The 25638-nt window shown below is 55.9% G+C and overlaps 1 long non-coding RNA gene across 1 annotated transcript; it reads left to right on the top strand.

Moving 5' to 3' along the window:
• Nucleotides 1-6757: 6757 nt before the first annotated feature.
• Nucleotides 6758-25119, top strand: LOC115652583. Its single transcript, XR_004000688.1, has 4 exons — nucleotides 6758-6807; nucleotides 21385-22029; nucleotides 22599-22711; nucleotides 24355-25119. It is a non-coding gene; the product is annotated as an uncharacterized LOC115652583 (long non-coding RNA).
• Nucleotides 25120-25638: the final 519 nt, after the last annotated feature.

The raw sequence follows: 25638 nt of genomic DNA, 5'->3' as shown, positions 1-25638 counted from the left end.
GAGGGGCAGCATAGAAGGGGGCCGGGGGAATGGGACAGGTGAGGTGCCGGGTACGGAGGGAACGGGGGAAATGGAACAGATGAGGAGGCAGGAAGGGGCCAGGGGAAAGGGGGGTGGGGCACTGGGCCAGATGTGGGGCACGAAGGGACCGGAGCAGGCGGGGTACCGGGGTGGGAGGGTTGGGTTAGGTGGGGGAGGGGCACTGGGACAGATGTGGAGGGGAAGGGACGGGAGCGGGCGGGAAGGGGCCGGGCACAGCGCGAGGCTCTGGCCCCGACGCTCCCCGCTCCCCGCGCGCTCAGCCCCGCAGCGACCCCCAGAGCCCCGGGCCACCCGCTCCCATTGGCCCGACCCGGCCCCGCCTCCTCGCCCGCTCATTGGCCAGGGCTGTTCCGGGGCCCGGGAGGGCGAGAGGTGCCTCCCCCGGGGGAGGAGCGGGGAATCCCTGGGGGCGGTACCAAGAGGGAGGGGTCTCTCTGGGGGCGGGGCGATGTGTTAGGCATGGACCAATGAGGACCACGAGGGGCGGGGCTCTGTGAGTTTGTGATTGGCACCCAGGGCTCCCCCCATGGGCTTCCCTGGGACCCCCGTGTGCTGCTGGGGGCCCCGCTGCCTGCGGGCTGGGCCCCGCCCCACCCACTGCCCATCCCCCCTCCCTGCCCCCCCCCATCCCCACCCCCTTCCTCTCCCCGGCCCCCGCTGCTGAATTCACACTGAGCTCTCGGCCGCGGACACTGGAACGCGCTCCGGGCGTGTCCGGCCCGGAAAAGACCGAGTTGTCTGTCCCGGCTGAGCTGTGTCCTCCCCTGGGCGGGCAGGTGCTTTACCTCCACCTGGGCACAGCTGTGCCCGTCTGCCTCTGCCTGGGCGCTCAGCCCCCGCCCGCCCCGCACAGCCGCGCTGTCTCTTGCCGTCTCTGCCAGACGTACGGAGCAGGGGGACTCCAGCTTTTCCCCAAACCCCAACATCCTAATTAATTCATGATGTGCCCCCCTCCCCCACAACCTCTGCCCACCCCCCAAACACCAGCTGTGATCCCGGGACCAAAACATCCGATGGGCCCCAAACCCGCACCCGATCCGCCGCCTCCCACCCTCCAACACACCTCACTGCTTTCTCCCAGTCCCTCAAATCGGCGCTGCCCCCCCAACACCGGTCTGCCCCCACCCACCCCCCAACATCGGGTCTGATCCCAGGCCTCCCTTCCGGCTTTACGATCGGGAAAGTCAGTCCTGGGGTGGGGGTGTGAACCTTTGAGAGACTGTGTCCCCTTAACATGCAGGAGGCTACAAGTCCCCCGCGGGGCCCAGTGGCTGCAGGACATGATGGGACTGGGGGCCGCTGCGGGCGGGGGCCGTGGGGGGCGGGGCAGAGGAGCCGGGCTGCGGTGAACGGGGACGACGGTTCCCCCGAAGGGACCGAGCCTCCCTCTCTTCCCCAGCTGCAGCTCCACAGGGCCGGGCTCACGAGCCACTTGTGCCCGGGCCAGAGCGCGGCTGCCTTTTCCCAGCCCCTCATTTGTGCGGGTGCCGGCGGAGCCTTGTCATGAGGCTGTCGAGCTGGTCAGTGCAGGGACAGGCTCGGCGTCCCGGGTTGTCGAGCTTGGTGTGAGGAAGGGATCGGAGCTACTTCTGGGCCCGAGAGTGCTCCTCCCCACTGCCCTTCCCCCCTTCCTCACTCCTGGACCGAGCTGACCAGCTCAGGGCCACCTGCAGCTCCCGCAGGGGCAGGTGGCCGGGGAAACACCTCCGGGGTTTCCCCACCTCGAATGCAGCGCGGGGTTGCTGAGCCCTGCCCCTCGGGGCCTCGGTCTCGTCGGGGCAGACTCGGCCAATGGCACGTAGGTACCCGGCCGCCTGCGTGTTGGCCCTCGAAGGTAACGCACTGCGCGTGCGCGTGTGTTCGAGTGTAGGGCCCACGTGCTGACATTCCGCTCCCTGCGATGTGATCCTTGCTAGCGCTCTCAGGCCTAGCGGGGTGACTCATGGCCATGGTGGAGCCGTCGGTCCACCCGCCGGAGCATCATGACCAGCAGTTATAAATGGAGGGCCCTCAACGCGGCTGCCAGCGGAGGGCGCCCCCAGAATTCGCTGGAGCCAGTTAGAGGATCCCCTCCTTCGCTCTGCTCTCGGGTCTGGCCCGCCCCTGGGCAAAGGGCCTGAGCGAAACTGCTGCTCCCCACCGCCAGGGAGGTGGGGGCCGACAGCCCTTCTTCGCCGGGAGGGTTGACCTGGTGGCCGGTTTGCAAGGAGAAACTTGACAGCCCTTTTCCCTGCTGGCCGCTCCTGGCCCCGCCGCTGAGGAGCAGCTGCAGGACCCCCCAGCCGGGGCTCCCGCTCCGCTCCCGGCCCCACGCCCGGGATCCCCGGGCTACCGCCCGCCCAGCCGCGCTCCCGCCGACGGTGGTTCCCCGGCTGCCTCTTGGCTCCGCTCCCCCGGGAGGTTCCGGCCCCGCGACCGACGGCCCCGCGGCTGCCTCTAACCCTAACCCAAAGGGAAGAGGTAAAAAGTGGCGGGGCCAGGTTCTAAGTGTAGCAAACACTGGCCATTAGCCCCACGCCCCCTGGCTCCTCCCGGTCTCCTCTCCCCCCCCCATTAACCCCCGCCGGCTCTGGACTCTTGCGGGCTTCCTGGGGGTGTGGATACCCCCGTTCCCGCCCGGTCCGGGGAGAGTCTTTCCTGCCCAGCCAGCTCTGCAGGTGTCCCCCGCTGGGCTGCGCTGCCCAGCCCCACCGGGGGGTCCTGACCCCCTGCCCTGGGCTTCCAGGCTCCTGCGCCGCGCCAGGGCTCCGGTCCAGACAGCGCAGCCTGCGCCTCTGCCCTGCCGGCCCTCACCTGGACCCCGCCGCTCGCCTGTCCTGCGCCGCTGTCTGTCCCCCGGCCCCGCGCCCGGGCTCCCGCTCCTGAGTCGCTGCCCGAGCTTCGCTCCATGGCGCTGCTGGGCCTGGCCGGGCTGGGCCGCCGCTGGAGGTGGCTGCGGCGATGTTGGGGCCGCGCTGAGCGTGTGGGGCGCGGTGGCCCAGGAGCCGGCACCCTCGCTCCTCCGGCGGCGGCTGCCCCCAGCGCTGGCCCGCCCCATTGCTGCTCCGGCCATGCCTGCCCGCAATGCGGCCCGGCAGGTGCCCCCATGGCTCCTCCCGCCGCGCCTGCACCCAGCGCCAGCCGGGCAGGCCCCGCTTTTGGAAAACGTGCTGAGGGGAAGGGGTTGCTTTCACTGCACCCCGCTAGCTATGCTACTAAGCAAGATTTAGAGTTTGTAAGTGAATATTAAAAAAAAACCCCACAAATGCTTTTATCAATCTTGAAAGGGGGGGTTGTTGTTTCAGTGGAAATGTCTAGTGTCATGTCATTCAATAACTGATCAATGACAGTGTCACTTAGAAATAACAAAGGAAACAAGTCTAAAGCAAAAGAGCCCCAGAGCCCCCCCTTCTTATGAATAACGTGGAGTTTTGGTCAATGTGTCAGGAAATAAATGACATTTTCAATGAAAGAATTAGATCTATAATGCCCCTGACACGAGAAAAGTGTTCAATGTAAAAGAGTCGAGTCTTTATTTCAGACTGCTGGACATAGAAAATTGGCAGCATTCTCTCTCTCTCTCCCTGGCTCTTTTTTTTGTACTCCCCATATTAAATGTACAAATCAGCATTGCCTACTTTCCCTATACAAAATCTGGCCAAATGCTCCTCTGGGGGGCCAAAGAGTTCTCAGACTTTTGTACTGGTGATCCTTTTCACACAGCGAGTTTCTGAGTGCAAGCACCCCCTTATATACATTAAAAACACTTTTTTTAGATATTTAACACAATTAGAAACGCTGGATGCAAAGCGGGGTTTGGGGTGGAGGTGAACAGTTCTGGACCCCGCCCCCGGCAAAAACCCCAGGAACTCCTGCAATTACAGGATCTGGATCACGCTTTCCATATGGATGGTTGAGGTGATCATATGTATGAGAGGGCAAGGATCATGTGTATGAGGGCAAGGGGAGATACTGACGCCAGGAACTTCAAAAATCTGGATGTTGATGTGAATTTCCCCCAAAATGTGCGCTTGTTATACGATCCAGGCTTTTGGTGTGATTGGGCTGCTCTCTAATGGAGTACAATTGGTTTTTTATTGGGTGATATCAGTAAAAAAAGGCTGACCAGGATTGCCTTTAAATTGCCATGTGGTGGTTATTACAGGCTCAACTGCATTCATGTTCTTTTCACAAACTCCAGTCCCTGCGTTATGATCCCTGTGGGGGAGGCTGCCCTGCTGCCGGGCACGGTTAGTCCCAGGGCGGCTTGCACAAGCAGCTGGGTCCCGGATCCCTGTCCAGGTGGGCCCGATCCTTTCCCCAACATCAGAGGTCTGGGGCAAAGACACATCAGAGGGGGCCGGTCACAAGGTGTTGGGACACTTTTTGCAGTGGGGGCTGAAATTACCTCGCCCCGCCCCGCCCGCCCGCGCCCCCGCGCCCGGGGCCACAAGCGAGGGGCTGTGGCTCCGGGGAGTGGTGGAGACGGGGTCAGGGTAAAAGGCTTGTCTGGGACCATAGCTGGGGGCGGGAGCAGAGCCCTGGAGCGGCGGTAGCCGCGGGGACGCCGGTCGCGGGGCCGGAACCTTCCAGGAGCGCGGGGCCAAGAGGCATCCGGGGAAACACCGGGCGCGGGAGCGCGGCTGGGCGGGCGGTAGCCCGGGGATCCTGGGCGTGGGGCCGGAGCGGAGCGGGAGCCCCGGCTGGGGGGTCCTGCAGCTGCTCCTCAGCGGCGGGGCCAGGAGCGGCCAGCAGGGAAAAGGGCTGGCAAGTTTCTCCTTGCAAACCGGCCACCAGGTCAACCCTCCCGGCGAAGAAGGGCTGTCGGCCCCCACCTCCCTGGCGGTGGGGAGCAGCAGTTTCGCTCAGGCCCTTTGCCCAGGGGCGGGCCAGACCCGAGAGCAGAGCGAAGGAGGGGATCCTCTAACTGGCTCCAGCGAATTCTGGGGGCGCCCTCCGCTGGCAGCCGCGTTGAGGGCCCTCCATTTATAACTGCTGGTCATGATGCTCCGGCGGGTGGACCGACGGCTCCACCATGGCCATGAGTCACCCCGCTAGGCCTGAGAGCGCTAGCAAGGATCACATCGCAGGGAGCGGAATGTCAGCACGTGGGCCCTACACTCGAACACACGCGCACGCGCAGTGCGTTACCTTCGAGGGCCAACACGCAGGCGGCCGGGTACCTACGTGCCATTGGCCGAGTCTGCCCCGACGAGACCGAGGCCCCGAGGGGCAGGGCTCAGCAACCCCGCGCTGCATTCGAGGTGGGGAAACCCCGGAGGTGTTTCCCCGGCCACCTGCCCCTGCGGGAGCTGCAGGTGGCCCTGAGCTGGTCAGCTCGGTCCAGGAGTGAGGAAGGGGGGAAGGGCAGTGGGGGGGAGCACTCTCGGGCCCAGAAGTAGCTCCGATCCCTTCCTCACACCAAGCTCAGCAACCCGGGACCGAGCCTGTCCCTGCACTGACCAGCTCGACAGCCTCATGACAAGGCTCCGCCGGCACCCGCACAAATGAGGGGCTGGGAAAAGGCAGCCGCGCTCTGGCCCGGGCACAAGTGGCTCGTGAGCCCGGCCCTGTGGAGCTGCAGCTGGGGAAGAGAGGGAGGCTCGGTCCCTTCGGGGGAACCATCGTCCCCGTTCACCGCAGCCCGGGTCCTCTGCCCCCTCCCCCACGGCCCCCGCCCGCAGCGGCCCCCAGTCCCATCATGTCCTGCAGCCACTGGGCCCCGCGGGGGACTTGTAGCCTCCTGCATGTTAAGGGGACACAGTCTCTCAAAGGTTCACACCCTCACCCCAGGACTGACTTTCCCGATCGTAAAGCCGGAAGGGAGGCCTGGGATCAGACCCGATGTTGGGGGGTGGGTGGGGGCAGACCGGTGGGGGGGGGCAGCGCCGATTTGAGGGACTGGGAGAAAGCAGTGAGGTGTGTTGGAGGGTGGGAGGCGGCGGATCGGGTGCGGGTTTGGGGCCCATCGGATGTTTTGGTCCCGGGATCACAGCTGGTGTTTGGGGGGTGGGCAGAGGTTGTGGGGGAGGGGGGCACATCATGAATTAATTAGGATGTTGGGGTTTGGGGAAAAGCTGGAGTCCCCCTGCTCCGTACGTCTGGCAGAGACGGCAAGAGACAGCGGGGCTGTGCGGGGCGGGCGGGGGCGGAGCGCCCAGGCAGAGGCAGACGGGCACAGCTGTGCCCAGGTGGAGGTAAAGCACCTGCCCGCACAGGGGAGGACACAGCTCAGCAGGGACAGACAACTCGGTCTTTTCCGGGCCGGACACGCCCGGAGCGCGGTGGCAGTGTCCGCGGCCGAGAGCTCAGTGTGAATTCAGCAGCGGGGGCCGGGGAGAGGAAGGGGGTGGGGATGGGATGGGGGGGCAGGGAGGGGGGATGGGCAGTGGGTGGGGCGGGGCCCAGCCCGCAGGCAGCGGGGCCCCCAGCCGCACACGGGGGTCCCAGGGAAGCCCATGGGGGGAGCCCTGGGTGCCAATCACAGACTCACAGAGTCCCGCCCCTCGTGGTCCTCATTGGTCCGTGTCTAACCCATCGCCCCGCCCCCAGAGAGACCCCTCCCTCTAGGTGCCGCCCCCAGGGATTCCTCGCTCCTCCCCGTGGGGGGGGCGGCACGCGCCTCCCGGGCCCCGGAACAGCCCTGGCCAATGAGCGGGCGAGGAGGCGGGGCCGGGATCGGGCCAATGAGAGCGGGCGGGAGCCGTGTGGGCCCCGCCCCGCGAGCCGGAGAGCGGGTGGCGCGGGGCTCTGGGCAGCGCTGCGGGGCGGAGCGCGCGGGGAGCGGTGAGTCTCCGGGGCAGAGCCTCGCGCTGTGCTCGGCCCCTTCCCCTCCACATCTGTCCCAGTGCCCCGCCCCCCACCTAACCCAGCCCTCCGGCCCCCCCGTCTGCTCCGATCCCTTCCCCCACACACTTGCCCCGGCCCATCCCCGCCTGCCCCCTGTCCCAGCCCCGGCCCCTCCCACCCCGGTACCCCGCCCCTCCTCATCTGCCCCGCTCCCCCGCCTGCTCCGGTCCCTTCGTGCCCCACATCTGGCCCAGTGCCCCACCCCCCCTTTCCCCTGGCCCCTTCCCGCCCCGCCCCCACTCCGGTCCCATTTCTCATTGGCCCCTTTCTGCCTCCTCATCTGTTCCATTTCCCCAGCCCCCTTCGTACCCGGCACCTCATCTGTCCCATTCCCCCGGCCCCCTTCTATGCTGCCCCTCATCTGCCCTGGGCTCCCCCCGCCCCGCCCTTCCTGTCCCCTTTAGTCCACTCCAGCCACCCCTCATGTCATGCCCCCTTCCCGGTCCCACCTGCCTCAGTCATCCCCACTACCCCCGCCCTCTTCCTATCCTCACCTGCCCCGCCCCAGGCCTCCTGCTCCTGCCCCATTTGCACCTGTCCCCTTCCTGCCTCGTCCTAGTCCCCAGCTCCCCTCTGACGCCCTTCTGCCCTGCTGCTCCCAGTTCAGTTTCCTGCCTCAGCTCCCCTCTTCTCCTTTGTGTGATTGCCGCTGTAATGCCCTGACTCTCCTCCTCCCCTTCCTTCTCTTCCTCTCCTTCCCACCCTTCCCTTCCCCGGGCATCTGTGGGGAGGGGAGTTTCCCCTGTTACACCAAGAGAAACTCTCCCTCTCTCTAAGGCAGGGTCGGTTTGCCTGCCTGCTGCGGGCTCGCTGGCTGGCTGCTGGTAGAGGCCGCTGGAGAGTGGAACGCAAAGCAAAGTTCCCGCTGCAGCCTCCGGTGAGAATGCAGCAGTGTGACCGCCAGCCCTGCTCTGTAGCTGGCTAATCTCCCTTGTCGCTAGTGGGTCTCTCCTTTCTGTCTGTTCCCTGCCCCTTGTGGGTTCTGCGCGCAGCCGCTGGGCTGGAACAGGAGCTGTGCTGAGCCTGGCTGGCCTGGGAGCTTCTCTCTCCGCAATGAACAGAGCCCTGGCAGGGAAATGTCTGTTCAGCTGCTGGGACGGTAACTCATGTGCGGGGGAAGGAGATATGAGAGAGGTGTGAATGCATCTGGGGCGCATGGTGACCTCTCCCCCAATATATTACTAGGTATTAAGGTCTCATGGTATGTTTCTTGGTAGCCTGGCTGTAGAAGTGCTGGGGTGAGGGTGTGATGAGAGAGGGTTAAATGGAAAAGATCAGGAATTCTGGATCTTTTAGATACCTGAGATACAGGGAACGCTGGATTTGAAGCCAGTGGGATTAGTGGTAGACATGGCTCAAAGCAGAGTCTGTGTAGAAGAGGTGAGAATCCTCCTTAGGTAGGAGTTATGTGGCATTTAGACAATGCTAGCAGCACTCAAATTCTGCGACCTTACCGGTGAGTCTGGGGCGTGAACCCCTAGCTTCTGCAGAATCCAAGCTTTTAGTCTTTTGTTTTGTTTTCAATAGCCCAACTTTTCCAGGGTGCTCAGCTCCAGTGAAATTGGTGGGTGCTCAGTGGCTCTGAAAATGGTGCCATGTGTTTCTAGCCTTTCTTGACAGGAAGAGAAATTTCCCAGCATGAGCTGATGTGGGGCCAGCTGTCTGAATCTGTTGATGGACAATTCTGGGGCACCTGGTGCTGCTCAGGGCTCTGCTAAGGAGCAGCAGAGAAGTGGAGAAGATCCTAGTGACTTTCACTGCAGGCTTTGGGGGAACTTAATGTGTGGCTGTAAAACTGACAAGAATCATGTCAATTTCATGCTTCCCACAGCTCTGAGCTGCTGCAGAGGCTGGTAGTGGAAGTGTGTGGGAGGAGGGAGGAGCTGCCCAAAATATGGAGCCTGGGGAAAGGTAGAGCAGCAGACACCCTACCATGCAGCAGCCGCAGGAGGGGTAAGAGAGCAATTCTCCCTTCTGGCAGCTGCGTGGGAGGGTGTGTGTGTATGTGAGAGAGAGAGGAACGGGGGAGGAATGAGAATCAGAGCCCTTGAACAGTATGCAGGGACTGCACCCTGATGGGAGTCTTAGCACCCACTGCCTGCCCAGCAGCTGGAGATCAAAGGGGGACTTCTCACCAGGACCCTCCCATGTGTATTGTTTCTGGCTTGTCCCTATCTGAAACCTTCCAAACCCTAGGCTGAACCTCAGCGTCCTCCCTCCCATGTGCTCAGTGCCACAAAGGGGTGTCTGTCGGAGCTGCCCATAGAACTCAGGAGTGCTGGCTCCAGCCCCATGCTTCAGCCAGGCCGGAGGGAAGTTTGAGGAAGGGGGTTGGTGGACAGGGCCGGCTTTAGGCCTATTCCACCAATTCCCCTGAATCGGGCCCCGCACCTAAGAGGGCCCAAGCCCAGTGAGAATCCCTTCCCTGGCTAGAGGCACCTTCTTATTTTTTACTCACCAAGCGGCACTTTGGGTCTTCAGAGGCACTTCAGTGGCGGATCCTTCACTCTCTCCAGGTATTCAACAGCACTTCAGCGGCGGGTCCTTCGCTTACTCTGGGTCTTCGGTGACACTTGGGCAGCGGGTTCTTCAGCACCACTGAAGACCTGGAGCGAGTGACGGACCCACCGCCGAAGTGCCGCCAAAGACTCAGAGCACCGCCCAGGGAATAGAAGCCCCACCTGTTTTTTTCCATGTGTCATCCCTGCCAGGGCCCCACACTTCCTAAAGCCGGCCCTGTTGGTGGAATCTGGGTAGCATGTGGGTGGATTAATGCTCCCCTAGAGGTTTGAGGGTATAAAGGCTAAGTACTGTCCATGAAAAAGAGATGCTTAAGTTGTTCAACAACGCCTTGTTGTATAGTCTAGCATACATCACAATTTGGATGTGGGGCCGGGATCGGGCCAATAGGAGCGGGCAGGGAATGGTGAGGGCGGGGACGGAGCCTCACGCTCTGCCTGCCCCCATCCCTTCCCGTCCCCCCCCACCTGTCCTAGCCCCCCCTTCCCCTGTCTCCTTCCCTCCCTGCCCACCTGTCCCAGTGCCTCGCTCCCCACCTTGCCCTGGTCCCCCTGGCCCCTTTCTACCCTCCCGCCACCACCCACCTTCCCCCATCCCCCTGGCCTCTTTCTGCCCCTCGTCTGTCCCCTTCCCCCTGCTCCCCCTCTGTCCCAATGCCCCACCCCCACCTTCTCCCAGCCCCTTCCTACCGCCACCCTGCCACCTGTCACAGTATCCTGATCCCTTCCTGCCCTGTCCCCACACCTGTGCCAGTCCCCCCAAACCCCTTCCTGTCCCGTGCAACCTGCCCCCATCCCCTTCCTGCCCCTTCATCTGTCTCATTCCCCCCACCCCCTTTGTATCCCGCCCTGCCACCTGCTCTGGTCCCTTCGCACACCCTCACCTGTCCCATTCCCCGCAGCACCCTTCTATGCCACCCCCCCACCTGCCCTGCCCCCTTCCTATCCTGCCCCCTCATCTGCCCTGGTCCCCCCCAGCCTCTTCCTGCCCCCTTTAGTCCACTCCAGCTACCCCCATCCCCTCATGTCATACCCCTTCCCGTTCCCACCAGCCCCAGTCAATCCCCACTACCCCAGCCCTCTTTCTACCCTCACTTACCCTGCCCCAGTCCCCCTGCTCCTGCCCTGCTTGCCCCAGTCTCTCAAAGGTTCAAAACCCCTAAGGCTGGCTTTCATCGATCGTAAAGCCAGAAGGGACCCGGGTGATCAGAACTGATATTGGAAGCAGGGGTGGGAGCAGAAAGAACTGATATGAGAGGGAACAGCTCTGATTTTAGGGAGTGGGGGAAGGAAGTGACGTACGTTGGGGAGGGGAAGGCAGGCAGCAGATCTGATGAGGGGTTGGGGGGCACATTGGAGGTTTGAGCGGGGATAATTGTTGGTCTTGGGGATGGGCAGATGTTGTGGGGAAGGGGGCACATAATGAATTCATTAGAATGTTGGAGTTAGGGGGACACCTGGAGTCCCCCTACTCCATACATTTGGCAGAGTTCACAACACAGCCCACAGCTGTGTGGGGCGGGGGCTGAGCGCCCAGGCAGAGGCAGACGGGCACAGCTGTGCCCAGGTGGAGGTAAAGCACCTGCCCGCGCAGGGGGAGGACACACCTCAGCAGGGACAACTCGGTCTTTTCCGGACCTGCTGGGAGCCCAGTCACAGTGTCCGCGGCCGAGAGCTCAGTCTGAATTCAGCACAGGTGATGGGGACAGGAAGGGGGTGGGGAGTGGGCCCAAGGATGTGGTTAGGCCAAGGGGGCAGTGAGTGGGGTGGGATCCAGCCCCTAGGCAGTGGGGCCCCCAGCAGCACATGGGGGGGTGTCATAAGCTGATAGTTAAGGGTTAATGTCTCTTTTACCTGTAAAAGGTTAACAAGCTCAGGGAACCTGGCTGACACCTGACCAAAGGACCAATCGGGGGACAAGATACTTTCAAGTCTTGGTAGAGGGAAGTCTTTGTTTGTGCTTTTTTGGTTGTTCTGTCTTGGGATTAAGAGGAGCCAGTTGTGCAACCAGTTTTCTCCAATCTTTCTGAAATGGTCTTTTATGTTCAAAATAGTAAGTAATAGCTAGAAGGTGGAATAGTCTTTTTGTTTGTTTATTTGCAAATGTGTATTTGCTGGAAGGATATTTTACCTCTGTTTGCTGTAGATTGTACTTAGGCTAGGGAGGAGGTAGTCTCTCTGGTCTATGTAAAGCTGAGACCCTGTGTCAAGGTGTTATTCCCACTTTGAACTTTAGCATCCAGAAAGTGGGGACCTGCATGTACCCTTCTAAGTTAATTCCTAGCTTAGATCTGATAACGCTGCCACCAACCAAAATATGGTGTTTGGTACACTTTCTGTCCCCCAATAACCTTCCCTGGGGAACCCAAGACCCAAATCCCTTGGGTCTTACAACACAAAGGAATAAACCATTCCCCCTCCTTCCCCCTCCCAGATTCTCCCCTCCCTGGGTTACCCTGAGATATACACTGATCCAAACTCCTTGGATCCTAAAACAGAGAGGAATTAGCCTTCCCCCCACCTATCCCTGGTGAGTTCAGACCCAATCCCCTTGGGTCTTACACGAGGAAAAAAAATATCAATCAGGTTCTTAAAAAGAAAAGCTTTTAATTAAAGAAAGAAAAAGTAAAAATTCTCTCTCTACAACCAAGATGGAAAATGTTTACAGGGTGTCACACCTCCCCAGCTCTCCCAACTGACTCCTGAACCCACCCATATCCCCACCCCCATCCTGAGCATCAAATGGGATCTCCTGCACCCCCCCCATTCCCACCTGCACCCCTTGCACCAAACAGGAGCTGCCCCGGGTAAGCGCTCCACACCCCAACCTCCTGTCCCAGTCTTGAGCCCCCTCCCTCACCCTAGCTCCTGGCCAGACCCCGCACCCGAACGTTTTTTTACAATATTTGGGAAGATCATTAAGTGGTCCATCAAGACTCTCAGCGAGTTTCAAGTGGTCTGTGGAAAAATAAGTTAGACTACAAGAACAATCAAGGTACCTCACTTTATTTTCATTTCCTTGCTATTACTTGGAAGAGGAGGAGCAAGAATAAAAGAATGAAAAACGAGAGCGGGGGGAGATAAGAGAGAATGTTCTTTTTCTTGGCTGAGTCCCAAGGAGGGGCCCCAAATATGAAGCTGAGCACAGGGGGCCCCACTCACTCTAAATCTACCACTGGATGTCACATCACCTGGGCTGGGAATACTGTGTCAGCTGATTCCCACAGTCTCCAACCTACCAGGATAGTACAGCCCCGAGCTGCAGGCTGGGATGAAGAGGTCTATCAAATGCATCAAGTTGTGGCACCATGTTTAGAGCAGCAGCTGAGGAGTCAAGAGGTCTGGTCTCATCCCAACTCACCATGAACTTGGAAATGTCATAGAATCATAGAATATCAGGGTTGGAAGAGACGTCAGGAGATCATCTAGTCCAATCCCCTGCTCAAAGCAGGACCAATCCCCAATTACATCATCCCTGCCAGGGCTTTGTCAAGCCCGGGCTTAAAAACCTTTTAAGGATGGAGATTCCACCATCTCCCTAGGTAACCCATTCCAGTGCTTCACCACCCTCCTAGTGAAAGTGTTTCCTAATATCCAACCTAAACCTCCCCCACTGCAACTTGAGACCATTACTCCTTGTTCTGTCATCTGCCACCACTGAGAACAGCTGAGCTCCAACCTCTTTGGAACCCCCTTCAAGTAGTTGAAGGCTGGTATCAAATTCCCCCTCATTCTTCTCTTCTGCAGACTAAATAAGCCCAGTTCCCTCAGCCTCTTCTCATAAGTCATGTGCTCCAGCCCCTTAATCATTTTTGTTGCCCTCCGCTGGACTCTCCCCAATTTGTCCACATCCCTTCTGCAGTGGGGGGACCAAAACTGTACGCAATACTCCAGGTGTGGCCTCACCAATGCCACTTCCCTCGATCTGCTGGCCATGCTCCTCTAATGCAGCCCAATATGCCGTTGGCCTTCTTGGCAACAGCGGCACACTGCTGACTCACAGCCACTCTCCCTGCCTCAGTTTGCCCATCTGTAAAGGGGGGTAAGAGACCTACCTACCTACCTCTCAGGGACACTGTGAGGCTTCATTCATTCATGAGTGTAAAGCACATGGAGGCCCTTGGTTGGAAGGTGATGGGCAGAGTGTTGTTATTGCTTCTTCGTAAGCCTGCCATTGTCCCACTCAGGAGTGATCTGCATTGGTCTGTTCCAATAAAGAGCACAAGCCCAGCAGTGTCTGCCTGCCTCTGAAATGTGATTAAAATCAGGGGGAGGTTTTAAATACTCAGCTGCCCTCAGGAGCTCGCAGCAGGAGCTGATGTTAAATGAGAGTCTGGCACACAAATTATTATTGATTCCTTGTGCCTTTAAAACACACTGGGCTCAGGGCCCATCTGGGCAGCATCCTGTTGAATGAGGCAGGCAGCTGAGGGGGAGGAAGGTCTGCCAGCAGCTCTCGGGGCTGCACTGGGAGATACTTTACCCACTACTTGTTTTCCACAAGTTCTTGGAGGCCCTAGCGAGAGTCAGACACCTCGTATGAAACAGTTCCTGCCCCAGGCAGCTTGCAGTCTAAACAGAGAGGAGATGGGAGAAAGGACGGATTCTTATCTCGTGTACAAATGGCTTAAATGACTGGCCTAAGGTCAAACGGAGTCTGTGGCAGAGTCAGAACCTGAGCTCCGAGCTCCTGCTCCCACTTCAGAGCCTGATCCTCTCAATGTGTGGGCAATAGCCTGGTGTAGTGCTTCTGATCATGTCTTCTCCTAGGGGCTGGTCTCAGCTATGACACTGGCAGACCAGGTGCCAGTTCCGGCCCAAGCCAATTCACTTGTGTATTAGTATAGATCAAAGGGCTTGTTAAATGTATATGCGTGTATTTGGGGTTTAAACACCATGAAAACTAGTGGGATGTTTTCACTTATCGTTATCCCATTATAGTACAGGAGCGAAGATTTACATTATGTAGACCCTGTAACTAACTAACCCGTCAGACAAGAGAGAAGCCTTGTTGAATGCAAAGGAAGAACTTTAACAGAAAAGTGTCAGAGGGTAGCCGTGTTAGTCTGGATCTGTAAAAGCAGCAAAGAATCCTGTGGCACCTTATAGACTAACAGACGTTTTGGAGCATGAGCTTTCGTGGGTGAATACCCACTTCCTCAGATGCATGTGTGGAAAAGTGCTAATTTCAAAGCCAGTGGCCGTTGTGTGTGATGACTGGAGGTCAGAGACTCAAGGTGCGTTCCTCATTCACCATCACCAAAGGAAAAGCCCTCGTGGGTAGTGAAACTGTCTGCTTGTTTTTTATGAGAAGAAGTGATAAGAATATCCTGCCTCTTTGGACTGTTTGGACTCTGACAGGGAAGTGCACTAGATACAAAGCGGAGATCCCCAGACACAATCCGCGTACTCTGAAAAGACTTTGGGGAAACTGGCTGTTTATTACATCACTGCTGCCGTTTGGAATTACAGACTGTGATTCACCTGTGCATATAGTTTACCTGCTTTTCTTAGCTAATAAACCTTTGATTTACTATAGAATTGGCTGTCAGCATTGTCTTTGGTGTAACATGTAGAGTACCAATTGATCTGAGGTAAGTGACTGGTCTCTTGGGACTAGGATCAACCTGATGCAGTGTGGATTTCTAAGTGACCTTTTATCAGGAATGCAAGTAGGGCAATGCCCTCCAGTACACAGTACCGGCAAGAGATTTTTAGCATGTATGAAGTACCGGAAAGCCTTGGGGCTAGGGCCCCCTCTGGAGGGAGGTGGGTGGGGCTGCGCTGTGCTCCTCAAAGAAGCAGAACACGGCTAGGGAGGGCATTCATTCTTTACATGGCTTTAACAGCACAATACATATGCTAACAAACTTTAAGGCTTTGTTTAAGTTTGTTAGCATATGTGTTGTGCTGTTAAGTTGATCAAAAGTCCTCAAGAGGGGAGGGGTGGGGTGGGGTAGACGGAAGATGTTTAAATAGTGGTTTTGATTCTGTTTATTTCCATTGGTCTGAATTATTTATCCATGAGATCCATACTGCATCACATGAAGTCTAAATCAGTAGAGGAACGCCTCTGCTTGCACTGACCAGAGGATGTTTGGATTCTGATGTCAGCCATGTTCTGCAGCCTGACAGGAATCAGGTGTTGTCCCCAGTGTGCATAGAATTCTTCTTTGCAGCCAAACTAGTCTAACATGCATTTTGTTAACTGGAACCGGAGCAGCAAAACAAAGAAAACAGATGCCTCCTTTTCCAGCTTTGTGAGAGAGAGAACTAGAAGTGAAGATTATAATGCTGGACACTGATGGCCTTAAACCAGCTGCCTCTGGAATCTGCCAAGAACGTTGCTGAAAATAAGTCTTAGCTCCGGCGAGTAACCCATCACACATCTACCCACCTTTATTCGAATGAAGCTCCTTCTGATCTGACAGCTCAGGCATTGTTAATATCACCCAGAACAATTTACAAATTGGACCCTAATCCTGTAAACCCTCAATTGTTTGATCAATCCCACTGAAGACACTGGGACTATTTGCATGACTATGGACCACTTTTGTCGGCTGGTAAGCGTTTCTGGAGTCTGTTCCTATACAGGAAGTTGAATCCTCCATTGAAATGCAGTGTTTGGGTACAATACCCTAAAGCAGGTTAGGATACAGGTCTACATAACATTTGTCTTTTAATAAGTCATACATATGAGTCTATATGCAGAAATGGCTCCTCACCCAACTCCCATGTTCCATATAAACAGACTGAATTCTACACGTGGGGGGAAAGTGAGTAGTTACGCATGGTGATGTTTATATATACAAAGGGGATTGTCAGAGGGGACGGGGAGAGCTTGTGGGCCCTGGGCTGGGGCGGGGTGGGGAGGAGTCACATGAAGGGTCACGTGCCCCCTCTTGTGTACTTCCCATGAGTGCAGTATGAGGAAGAAACGATTTCTGTTTACACCACTGCCTTTTATCACAGTGTCCGGTTTGTCTGGGTGGCAAGGTGGACTGGAGAGTCTGAGAGGACTGTCTGTGACTCCAGGATAAGACTGGTACAGTGATCCAGGTGTGCACCTTGGTCACTGGCTTGGTGAAATCTAACTACAGAACGCACCACCAGCTTGAGGTATCTGCCTTTTTCTGACAGCCTGGCCTGAGGTCGTGAGCCACTCCAGACAGCGGGACATGTCTCCTCTTGGGGGCTGGCCTCAGCAACTATAAAAGCCTGTTGTATCAGCCAGGGAGTTTGGAGGCGTTGTGAGGATTTTCTTCTATCTTTAAATTCCGTAGTACAGTGCTCATACACAACCCTACCACAACAAACCAGTGTGCATAACCCAGCATGTAGGAGTGACCCTATAACAACAAACCAGTGTGCACAGCCCAGTGCTTGTGAGCAACCCTACAATAACAAAGCGTGTATAGCTCAGCACTTGTGGGCAACCCTGCAAGAGCCAATCAGCCTGCAGAACCCAGCACTCATGAGTGACCCCTGCGATAAACCAGCGTGCAGTGCCTACCGCTCGTGAGTCATGCTACAGCTCAGCTTGTATCTCAGGTTTTTAGCTCACATAGCGCCAGGGCCGGCTCCAGGCACCAGCCCAGCAAGCAGGTGCTTCGGATGGCCAACAGCGAGGGGCAGCACATCCAGCTCTTCGGTGGCAATTCAGCGTGGGTCCCTCACCCTCTCTCAGAGCGAAGGGCCAGCCACCAAATTGCCACCGAAGACTGAAGCGGCGGCAGTAGAGCTGATCGCAATCATGACTTTTTTGGTTTTTTTTTTTGTTTTGTTTTGTTTTTTGCTGCTTGGGGCGGCAAAAACCCTGGAGCCGGCCCTGCGGAGCGCTTGCTGTTACAGACATGAGCACGGCCTACTTTACACCAGACAAATGCATTTTAAATTTTACTATAAAAGCAAAGTCTCCTGCTCTCATAACCACACGATTCTCAGCCTTTGGGTATATTTTCTGCTTGGAGAGGAAGTGGGAGGGAGGCCTATTGCATGTATTAACATGATTGCAGGGTTCAAATAGATCCCAGGGAATGGAATGCAGCTGCAAGCCATTAGCAGTGGCATAGATTTGCATAGTCAGTTAGTGCATGATACTGGTTTTGTTTTCCGGCAGGCAGCCTCCCTGCAATGGGAACTTCCTTTCAGATGGACGAGCTCTGATTTCTAACGACTTGTAAATGGTACGTGTGACGGGTTGGATCACAGAAACCCTCTAGGGAGCTACCACCTGATGTGCCAAGACTACTGTCCCTGCTTTCCCTGTCAGCTTGGGACCCCAGCACCCTGTCTTGCTGAGCCAGACAAGCCTGTCTGGTCCAACACAGACCCAGGGTCTAATTACCTGCCCCAAACAGCTGCAGACTTAACTGAAAGCAGCTCACAGAAGTGTTTCTGCCTTTAACACTCAGATGCCCAACCCCCAGTGGGGTCTAAACCCAAATAAATCCATTTTACCCTGTATAAAGCTTATGCAGGGTAAACTCAAACTGTTTGCCCTCTATAACACTCTTAGAGAGATATGCACAGCTGTTTGCTCCCCCAGTTATTAATATATACTGAGTTAATTAATAAGTAAGAAGTGATTTTATTAAATACAGAAAGTAGGATTTAAGTGGTCCCAAGTAGTAACAGACAGAACAAAGTAAGTTACCAAGCAAAATAAAAGAAAACGTGCAAATCTGTGTCTAATCAAACTGAATACAGATAATCTTACTCTCAGAGATGCTTCAGTAAGTTTTTTCCTCAGCCTGGACCCCTTCCAGGCCTGGGCACAATTCTTTCCCCTGGTACGTCTCTTGTTCCTGCTCACGTGGTAGCTGGGGGATTCCTCATGATGGCCCCTCCCCTTTGTTCTGTTCCACCCACTTATATATCTTTTGCATACGGCGGGAATCCTTTGTCCCTCTCTGGGTTCCCACCCTCTCCTTCTCAATGGGAAAAGCACCAGGTTAAAGATGGATTCCAGTTCAGGAGACATGATCACACATCACTGCAAGACTTCATTGCCCACTTGCCAGCACACACACATATTGGAAGACTTACAGGTAAAACACCCATCCCTTCTGCTGACAATTGTCCTGGTTAATGGGAGCCATCATCATTCCAAATCACCATTAATGGCCCACACTTTGCACAATTACAATAGGCCATCAGGGTTATATTTCATATTTCTAGTCCCAGAAACAAGACTGATACATTCATACATGTAGGATGACCACACTCAGTAGATTATAAGCTTTGTAATGATACCTTACAAGAGACCTTTTACATGAAGCATATTCCAGTTACATTATATTCACTCATTAGCATATTGTTATAAAACCATATAGGCTGCAGCGTCACAGTGCGTTCCATAATGTCTCCAGTCGCTTTGCTCCCCTTGCTCTTTCTCATAATACCTTGAAAGCTTGACACCAAAACTGGCTTCCTTATCGTCATTATCCTTCCCTGTCCTGCCTGCAGTGGTTTACTGGAGCAGGATGCTCAAATCTCTTGTACCGTGCACCACACGTGAGAACGGAGCGGTGCAAACTCTTGTTCCTGTGGGGTCTTGTGACGAGAGCCCTGAACTGTGGTTCGTTATTGCAGGTTTGCTCAGCGACAGTGGGCCGCACACAGCGGTTTGTTGTTGTAGACTAGCTTACGTGTGCAGGACTGTATGCACAGATCTGTTGTTGTTGGGTAGTGTCATGGGGTGACCTGGCACCTTTCAGGGGCCCTCACCCATCTACAGGGAGGGGTGGGGGAATTAGACTGGGCCAGGGCTGATTAGGGAATCCCAGCTTGGAACTGATGCTTGTTGAACACCTGGAGGGCTTGGTCCACCTGGTCTGTACCATCTGGGAGGGGTGGTCAGGCGGAAGAGGGGATTTAGGAAACGGCTGGAAGTGGAGGGCAGTCAAGGTAAGAAGACCCAGGAGTGAGGAAGTGTTGGGTCCTTACCTGGAGATGAGCTCAGAGCAGACCCTGCCATGCTGTCCTGCACGGGCTCAAGGGCATGAGAACAACCTTGGGGCAGAGTGGTCGGAAGCAGAGCACAAATCGAACTGGCTGTCAGTCCAGTACTTAGATTTCCAACCAGTTCTCCAGTGTAAACTCCTCAGGCACCATAACAGCCTAGCGGTGAAGTCACAGACCGTCCCCCTGGGTGCGCCGATCCCTCTGGGCCCCTTGGTGAGCCTGCCTTTGTGACAGCTGGTCCCTTACAGCAAGAATCACAGCAATATTCAGGTCACTCCCAGTCCCGATGGACCGGTCAGTTGCACCTTGGATCTCACACCAAAGACGCTTGTGGCCAGTCCTCTGATAAACTATCTACAGACCTATTAGAAGGGAAACGAGAGTCGTTTACAAGGTTAAAGCAGGTCAGCATAGATACACTAATGAATTCAATCTTAAATGAGAAAGATAATGCAAAGCTTCTATGATAAGCAAGCTCTGTATGTCCGTTAGGCCTAACTCAGGCTACACTGGGGGTTCTCTTGCTTATGCCTAGAAACCTTGCCGCTCCAGAGTCCAGGCGTCATAGAGATCCAGTTCTTTCTTGTTAAGGGTTTTTATTCCCTTCCTCCCATGTGCTCTGGGCTGTGAACTCAGCGGACCGGAGGAATCCACTTGCACGACTTGTCTTCACGGAGGGAGGGCAGACCAGCCAATATCTTTTGTCCTCTTTAATGTCCCACAGTGGTCTGTCAGGTGTCAATGCGCCTTCCTTACTGGGCAGGACGTAACATCTGCTGTTGGAGACCAGCACTTCACATGAGTTACTGTCTTTCTCCAGTCTGATGATTTACGCGGTCACAGAGGCTGACAATACAGCTGCTCAAATAGCACCTTACAATATGTAATGCAGATGTTATGTCAGATTAGTGCAGGCAGCAACTCCCAAGTATTCAGTAAAGTCTAAGCACTAAACACATTCTTATTACCCTCATACCAGTTTTAACAATACTAACATACAGCTGAGCCAGACTGATTGCAGCCATGTATTTGTCAGCGTTCCGCTGAGACATGGGGACCTTGGCGTGACCTGGTCTGCTAGCGTCACAGACCCCATCCAGAAGTACTGAGAAAGGAGACATAGCTGCAGGGCATAGGACCAGTGCCTGGAATGGGCCATAACTCAGGAGAAGCTGTCTCTGAGAGTTAGGGACCAGAGGAAAGGACAGCAGCCAGGTTCAAGGGAAGCGGTTGGTGCCCCAGGAATGAGAGGTCCTGAAGAGCATGGCAGAGGAGGAGGACCCTAAACATAGCAGTGGAGAAACAGGTCTGCTGGTAGCCAAATTCTGGACTCCATTTGGTGGCCATGGCTGGGATTGGAGGGAAGATCTAACGAGGCAGAAAACTGGCTGAGATTTCCTACCTTTGCTTGAACATTGGTGCAGGACATCGCAATAGACTGGAAGGAAGCCACTTTCACTCGGGAAGGGGCTGGATGTTAGGGGAATCTAGCAGGAAGGCCAAGTCCCAGTGGCTGTATAAAGAAGGTTAAACTGGACTATACTGTTCAGCTGCTAGGTCCTGACGTGTGTAACACACCTTGTATGCTCACAACAGCCACTCCTGGCAGTACCTTACATGATCGTACAGTGAACACGTCTCTGGTGTATCTCTCTGGGAAGGAAGCGCAGGAGCCAGTCCGTATCTGGTACAAGTGCCTGATCAGCAACCTACCGTGTACCAGCTGTACATCCCAGGCAGGAGTCAGTCTAGAAAGCCACAAGAGGGCACTCTGGGTGGGGCAGTATAGCACAGGCAGGGTACGTGCGCTGGGCCGCATGCACAGCTGTGTTCCTGTAGGGCCCTGACTCGCCATTTCTTTTGGAAGAAAAAGCATTTTTTTCCTGTTAGGGTGTGGAGTGGGAACGGAGACGCCGCTCCTACAGATCCCGCAGCCAGGTGAAAGAAAACTGGGTTGAGCCTCCCGACCCTGACCAGTGTCTCTTTCCCTGCCTCCTTTATCCCTCCTAACACTTGTTTTCCACATCAGGTCCTGCCATTGCAGCGAGAACACCCATGAGTCAGTCGCACAGTGACCGAGGGGATGCTGACAGCACATACAGCAGCTTTGCGCTTTGCTCTACTGTAAATACCACGTCTCCGGTTACCCTCTGGGAAACCCAGCGACCCCAGCGCGGAGCTGTACCCCGTCTGGCAAGCAGCTGAAGGAAGCAGGCGGCCGTCTCTAAGTCTGAGGTTCCCAAGGAGGCCTGCAGACAAATTAGCTGTGACTGGCTCTCCAGACACCTGTTCCCGGGGCGGCCTGTGGTCATGTTAGCTGGAGGGAGGAGAAACGTCATTTGGAAGAAGAGTCAAATGAGAAAAGGGCATCCGCGTGTGCAGGAGGATGTCGCTGCTGGCTGATAAGAGGCATCGGCAGGAAGCAGACTAGCACGTGACGTGGCCGGTTGCCTGCTCGGAACTGGGCTGAAACCTCCACCCTCCCCAGCTCATACTATGTGTGATATGGAAACGACTGGCCATCACCGATCCTCTCGACTGACTTCAAGCTGCTGCTGCTGGCCTGGGGTGGTGGAGAGCTCTGGAGCCCATCACTAACCCTGGCACCAGCCAGGGCCGTCTTGCTTCTTTATCGCAGCAGGTGAATGCTGACGGCCCTGGAAACAAGGGGCTGGTAGGTCTGACTTTCATACCCCCCTGCCCTTTCTGGTTCGTTGGTGTAGGGGTGGCTGTGAGTGCTGGGCTGGAAGGCTCCCGCTCTTTGCCTGCATTGGATCCACACCTCCACCTGCTTTCTATCCCTCACCTACGTGTCTTCTGCTATTTCCAATCCCCTCCCTCCTGCTCCCGACGTCCTGTTCCTCTCCTCCTCCCACGCTCAGCTTCCCACAAGCCCTGGTCTCCTGCACCGAATGCTGCTCTCCTGGCCTTCGAAACCCTCCTGTCCTGTGTCCTGTCTAATGTAGACAGGCTTTTTGGGGCTGGGGGACATGCCTTTATGTTTCTTACACGCCATGTGGGGGAAAATTTCTGTGACGATCATGCTAAGAATTGATGGAATAACGATGACCATAGAATCCCTCCTCTGAAATGTGCTGGCTTTGGCGTTAAAATATTTCACTGCCCAAAGCCCTCAGCTGGGACTCCGGCCTTCTCCCAGGTGGCTTTACGGCCCTTTGGCACAGGAATGAGGTGATCTTTCTCCTGGCCGACTGTTACTGACTCGTTGTATTTGTCTCTCAGTGCTCCGGGGCCTGTCAGCTCATGTGACTGTCCAGAACGCCCCCCAGGCGCTGGAAGTAATTATGATCACGGATGAAACCCATCCACTTTCCAGAGACCCGTCAGCTTGGCTGGTGAGCGCTAGGGTAGCTCTGGTAATTCAATCAGCGTCTGTAATTCGCTAATGGGCAGGATCAGTTCTGGGCCGCAGCCGAAAAGGGCTTTGTTTCCATCGCTCCAGGCCTTTGCCAGCTGGCAAGTGGCTGCCAGTTTAGAATGACAGAACATCACCCCCTGGCGTATTCCTGTGGCAGAGCAGAGCGCGCCTTGCTGGAGCCTGTCTGGACCATATTCCCCACGGCCGGGCCAGCATCCTTCCGAACAATCCAGGCTCCAGGCCTGTGTCCAGCCTTAAGTGTCCCAAGTGATGGAGGACTACTCCACTGTCTAGGACAGAGGTCCCCAAACTGTGGGGCGGGCCCCCCAGGGGGGCATGGAGAAACATTCGGGGGGGTACGGTGTGGTCCAGGCCCACCCCCACGGGGGGGTGGGGAGGGAGCGCCATCTGCCTGCTCAGCTCCCAGCTCTGCTCTGGCCCCATCCGTGGCTCCCAGCCCTGTGCCTGGCCCCATAGCTTCAGCCTGGCTGCACCTCTGCATCCAGCCCCGGCCCTGGTCCCAGTCCCACCCCCAGCCTTAGCCTCTGGCCGCAGCTCCGTTCCCAGTCTCTGTCCCCTTACCCCGTCGGTGTCTTGGGGGGAGGGAGAGTACTGAGAAGGGTAAGGGGAGGCCACGACCCTGAAAAGTTTGGGAACCACTGTCTACCACATTTCACTGTCCGAAATCAAAGATGCTGTAGGCACACCTCAGCCTCCTCAGCACATCACTTTTCTCTGAGGTGCCTGGAGCACATGAGTCCTTGAGAGCAGTGGCCTTAATGGGGAGGCTTGGATTGAGGCATGTTTCCATGGGGACTGTTGTGATCACTGGACCGACAAAATGACCCTAATGGTGAGCTCAGTTGTAAAAAGTCTATGAAAGTTCACGAGATGTCACCATAACCTATAACGACAAGTGTTGATGGACAGTAGGGCCAGTCGTTTTCAGTAACGTATGTTATAAAGAGGTGCAAGAGAACTGGCCAGAGGGACTGGATTAGCCCAGACCAAAACGAGACGACATTGCGATAACTCAAAGACAGTGGTGCTGAAACCATGCTGGGTAAAAAGAGAAGGTACGTAACTGGAAATTAATAGACCAGCACTGATGTGTTGGATATTAGGCTTAATTGGTGGAGAAAATAATGAGAGGCTGGGCCGGGCTATTCCACCCACCATTCCCTTTGTGAGTCCTTCAAGAAAGAGACTTTGGGGAGAGAGACTGAGGGGACTGGGATTGTTTAGTCAGCAGAAGAGAAGAGTGAGGGGGGATTTGATAGCTGCTTTCAACTACCTGAAGGGGGTTCCAAAGAGGATGGAGCTTGGCTGTTCTCAGTGGTGGCAGGTGACAGAACAAGGAGCAATGGTCTCAGGTTGCAGTGGGGGAGTTCTAGGTTGGATATTAGGAAACACTATTTCACTAGGAGGGTGGTGAAACACTGGAATGGGTTACCTAGGGAGGTGGTGGAATCTCCTCCCTTAGAGGTTTTTAAGGTCAGGCTTGACAAAGCCCTGGCTGGGATGATTTAGTTGGGGATTGGTCCTGCTCCGAGCAGGGGGTTGGACTAGATACCTCCTGAGGTCCCTTCCAACCCTGATGTTCTATGATTCTGTGATTAGGGGAGAACAGATGGAGGCTACTGGAGTGAGCATCACCATCATGGCTGCCACCCCCACTGTCTCCTGGGACCCTGGGACCTTGTCTTCCTGATCCAGAGGGATGTCCTGGCCAACCCAGGTCAGAGAGAGGAACCCAGTTGACATCACCACCTCGACCGGCTCCAGCTGAATCCCAGACACCACCTGGGATGAAACGGGATCAGCCTTTCATAACAACAGCTCCAGCCCATCTCAAACCAACATCTACTCTTGTCCCCAAAAGGACAGTTATTACCATCTTTGGGACCATCTATGAGACTGTCTGACAAGGGGCTTTTTCCTTCTGAAAACTCTCTCCAGCTAAAGGCAGAGGGAGCAAGGGATGGTGTTAAAAATCAAAGCCTGACTTAGTACTTTCCATTTCAAATGCTTTCTCTGGTTTTCCTTCTTTTCTCTATAATAAAAGGGCAGAAGGATTTTTAGTAGCGTGTTTGCCCTGGTATGAAGCAGGCTGAGGGCTGTGTACCAAACCTCAGACCTTATTTACCACTGGTTAACGTTGGACGGTGACTGGGTTATATTAACAGCTTTGGCCCATTTAATCCATCTCCGTTAATACAACAGGGCTGTCCACTGAGACAGCCTTGATGTAGCTATCCTTGACTGAGGTGCCCTGACCCAAGGAGGTCTTAAAGGAAGACCGTTCACTGACAGGTCAGTGAAGAAAATGTACAATGAAGCCAACTTTAAATATTCCCCATATGAAAAATGCTGGCCCAATTTCCTTCCAAAGCACACGTTCTTCTTGCTGGAATAAACAGAAAAAGCAGCACAACCAAGTTTGTGCCAAATTTCCTTCCCAGAAATCGCCTGTGGGCCGAAACCAAGCCCAGGGAAGTAACGCCCCAAATGAATTCTGTTTGAGAACATTGCGAGCAAGTGGAAACGTGGCTCAGAATGGAACTTGCAGCCCCTGCTTTGCCGTAGCACAGTGGTCCCCAAACTTCACTGTCGTGCCCCCCCCTTACCCCGTCTGTGCCCTTCCCTCCTTGGTAGGGGGCCTGAGGCTGAGGCCGTACCTGGGCTGGGGCTGGCAGGGGGCCAGGGGCCAGGACCAGGAGTGGAGCCACAGCAGGGGGCGGGGCCAGAGCAGTGCTGGGGGCAGATGGGGACTGGGTGACGCTCCCTCTCCACACCCCATAGGGGCTGGCTGGGCCCCACTGCACCCCCCTGAACATTCCTCTGCACCCCCCTAGAGGGGGCTCACCCTGCAGTTTGGGCCATAGCATTAGCACCAAGGAGTTG

Source organism: Gopherus evgoodei, chromosome 5, assembly GCF_007399415.2.
Source record: "Gopherus evgoodei ecotype Sinaloan lineage chromosome 5, rGopEvg1_v1.p, whole genome shotgun sequence".
Classification (NCBI taxonomy): Eukaryota; Metazoa; Chordata; order Testudines; family Testudinidae; genus Gopherus; species Gopherus evgoodei.
This window is presented reverse-complemented; position numbering and strand designations above follow the sequence as displayed.